At 54.0% G+C, this 3497-nt stretch overlaps 1 long non-coding RNA gene across 1 annotated transcript; it reads right to left on the bottom strand.

Moving 5' to 3' along the window:
* Positions 1 to 1603: 1603 nt before the first annotated feature.
* On the bottom strand, positions 1604 to 3016 carry LOC110596465. The gene is made up of 2 exons (XR_002482480.1): positions 2906 to 3016; positions 1604 to 2110 (listed from the first exon to the last, which is right to left on the bottom strand). It is a non-coding gene; the product is annotated as an uncharacterized LOC110596465 (long non-coding RNA).
* Positions 3017 to 3497: the final 481 nt, after the last annotated feature.

Below are 3497 nucleotides of genomic sequence, written 5' to 3'. Positions count from 1 at the left end.
CCGCCTGGGCAACTTGGCGAGACCTCATCTCTACAATAAATCAAAAATTAGCTGGGCGTGGTAGCGCAGGCCTGTAGTTCCAGTTACATGGAAGGCTGAGGCGGAAGGATCGCCGGAGCCCAGCAGGGCAAGGCTGCGGTGGCCGGGAATGGCCACTGCACTCCAGTCTGGGCGATGGAGTGAGACTCCAACTCAAAAAAAAAAAAAATTAAGAAAACTGATTTAGAAGACAGAAGAGCTATTCCTGGAGAAAGCAGGTAGAAAAGGGACAAAGGGTTTTACAGGCTGAGACAGCATGGGCAAAACCTCAGAGGTGAGAACGAGTCAGGTTTGTCTGAAGCTGGGGCATGGTATAGGTGCTGAGTAGATGAAGCCAAAATGAAATGAGGTCACGTGGCTAAGAGCTTTGAATGGCAGGCTCAGGGGCAGAGACTTCATCTTGAGGGAAACAAAGCCACTCAAGCGTTCAAGCCAGGGAAAGACAGGTTTAGATGCACATAGAGCCCTCTAAGAAAATCTTTTCTATTCTTAAAGATAGACTGGATTTTGATAGGCAGAAAGAGAATACTCCAGCCACTGAGTGCATGTAATTAAGGCCTATTCTGAACAGTGACTGGCTGTGAGACTGGGCGATAGCTTGGAGTCACCAAATGTCAGCACTTGGAAGGTGCTTTCGAGATGACCATTTCATCAATAAAGAAATGAGGCTGAGGGGGAGGTGAGGGAGAGGGTAGCCAAGCAGATGGGCGAGCTATCTTGTGGGCAGTGCTAAATGTTCATGGGATATTGTGTGTAATCCTCGATTCCATCTTCCTCCTCCAAATCTAGTCACCCTGATGATACTTCTCAGACTGGCATTCAAGGATCTTACTTCATTTTCCCATTTTACAGATGAGAAAGCCAAAGCAAAGTAAGTCAGTGGTGTGGGTAAGATTTGGCTGCTACATGATACCTTTCACAGTCTGGCCCTACATAACTCTCATGACCCTACACACCTCTCATGACTAGTCACGTTAACCCACCCTCACCTCACACCCATCACCTCTAGCCAGGCTATTCAGGGGTTCCTACAAGCCCCTTCTCTCCATCACTGCTGCTACTACCTTAGAGCAGGCTACCAGCCTTACCTGGTCTGGCCTCCCATAGTAGCCGGTGATTCTGCTAAATAGAAAATCCAGTCCTGTCCCTCATCTGATTTAAGGCTGCTGATGGCACCACGTCCCCTAACACAGTACGTCCCACCCTGGCTTCAAGGCCTCTTACTCTCTGGCCCCTCCTGCCTTTCTAGTCTCATCTCCTCCAAGGCTTTGTGTTTGCTGTTTCCTCCTCTTGAAATGCCCTTCCTCCTCCTCCTCCATTTGCCAGTCCCCCACTAAGCCTTTCAAGGCCCAAGTCAAAAATCTTTTCCGCCATGAAGACTTTCCCACTGCCTTGAGTGGTTTGCCCTCAGTCCTCTTTCTATGCCTCCATGTCGGCCTTCCTGTTCAACTCCAGTCCTCAAGGTTCAGCTCAGAAAGACCTTCGATAAAAATGGGTTGAAAAGCCTCCAGAAGGATGACCTAGCCCAAGGTCCTACACTTTAGGAAGAATACATAATAACAGCCACTGTTTACATAATGTTTATTATGTGCCAGACGTGTTAACTCATTCAACCCTCACAATTCCAGAAGCAGGTGCTGCTGTAACTTCCCTTTTACAAATGAGGAAACAGAGGCATAAAGAGGTTAAGAAACTTGTTCAAGTTCACATAGCTGGTAGGTAGTAGCGTTTGAAGTCCACGCTAAGCTCTGGAGTCTGTGTTCTTAATTTATAAGCTAAAGGCAGAGATCAGGGGATCCACAGGACCAGAACAGGCAGGCTGAGCTGGGATGATGGACCAAGAAGCCCAGAGAGAAATAGAACCTGGAAGGGGAAGCCTAAGGAAGGGGAAGCCTAAGGAGCAAAGTCCCCTGCCCCAAGGACCCACCATGCCCACTAGGGGGCAGCAGAACTTTCTTTCCCAGGGAACTGGCCCCCGTGCAGGAAGAAGTCCTCGGGAGCCTGAAAGCTGGGCCAGCTGGAGCCACCCTTCAGTGGGACTCAGAGCTGCTCAGGCAGAATCCTGTGGGTTCTGGAAAGTGGAAACATACCTAGTGGCAGTCAGGGTCTTCACCTTAAAACCTTCAAACACTCTCAGGATAAAACCCAGCCTTCCTCCATGGCCTGCCAACCAACCCACCCTCATCAACGCTACAGCAGGACCGGCCCACCTGCCTTCACCCCTGCAGTCCCCACTCACTCCTCTGAGCCTCTAAAAGGGCCATTTATTTCTCTGCTTGGGGCATAAGTGGCCCTTTTAGAGGCTCAGACTTCAGCCCTCAGACTCACATAAGCCATCCCTTTACTGACTTTGAGACCATGAGTCCGTTACTCGACTGTTCTGGGCCTGTTTCCTCACCTGCAAAATGGAATAAATACTACCAACATCCTAGGACTGAGGTGCTTAGAACAGTGTCTGGCACATAGTAAATGCTGTGCAAGAGTCAGCTCTTGTTACTGTTCCTCCCACCCCTAAGTCTGAATTAAGTTCCCACCTCTGGGCTTCATCACCCCCCTCTGCCAGCCCCACGCCTGCTCCCATCACTTGGGATTCCGACTGTGTGCTTGCTCATCAGACTAACCCGGCTAGACCTCAAGCTCCAGGGAAGTCCAAGGATGGAGTTCCCTCTCCAGCACCCAGCAGAGCCTGGCACAGTAGGCATGACTTCTCCAAGCCCGGGCAGTGGGGCAGAAGGATGGGCCAACCCTGAGGTTCCAGCTCTGAGATTCGGGGGAAAGTAGGGGCAGGATCGCTGGCTTCTGTGAGGAAGGCTGGGCCTGGACCAGTCTGGGGGGCAGTAGGCCCCACGGTGTGTGTGACACGTACCTCCTTGTTGTCCATGGGGATCTTGAGTTTCACCACCTCATACTTCTCCTCACCCTCATCCTCCTCACCCTTCACCAGCAGCACCATCTCCTCCTGCATCTCTTCCTCCTCCTCCTCCTCTGCCTGCTGTTCGCCAGGCATCTTGGTGTCCTGAGGCGGGGAGCTGGGTCAGAAGCTCAGGACCCGCCCCCGCACCGTGGCCCTGGCCAGGGCAAGGCGGTGCAGCCGTGGCTTCTCCCGCCCTGCCCTGGTCTCCGAGTCCGGCCCTCTCCCGTCCACCCCAGCCCGGCCCCAATCTCCGGCACTGCTCCAGGACCAGCTCCGGGGACCGCGTCCACCCCACTCATCCCGGCATTCAAGGCCCCGAACAGTTCGAATCTCCGGCCCCCGCAACTCGCCACCCTCCTAGCGCTGAGTCACTCTCCGGTGCCCGGGTCGGCGACCTGGAGCTCTAGGGCACGAGCCGGAGGCGGGATCGGGGCAGAAACCCCGTGGGGGCGGTGCGCACTCACCAGCCGAGGGCTCGGCGCTCGCGCTTCCCCAGGCCTGGGCGCCGGGCGGTTGGGCACTCCGCGAGGCCGCGGCTCCGGGG

Source organism: Carlito syrichta, unplaced genomic scaffold (genome assembly GCF_000164805.1).
Source record: "Carlito syrichta isolate Samal-C Ts95f unplaced genomic scaffold, Tarsius_syrichta-2.0.1 Scaffold107890, whole genome shotgun sequence".
NCBI classification, from domain to species: Eukaryota; Metazoa; Chordata; class Mammalia; order Primates; family Tarsiidae; genus Carlito; species Carlito syrichta.
Note: the sequence above shows the minus strand (reverse complement) of the source record. Positions and strands in the feature narration are given on the sequence as shown.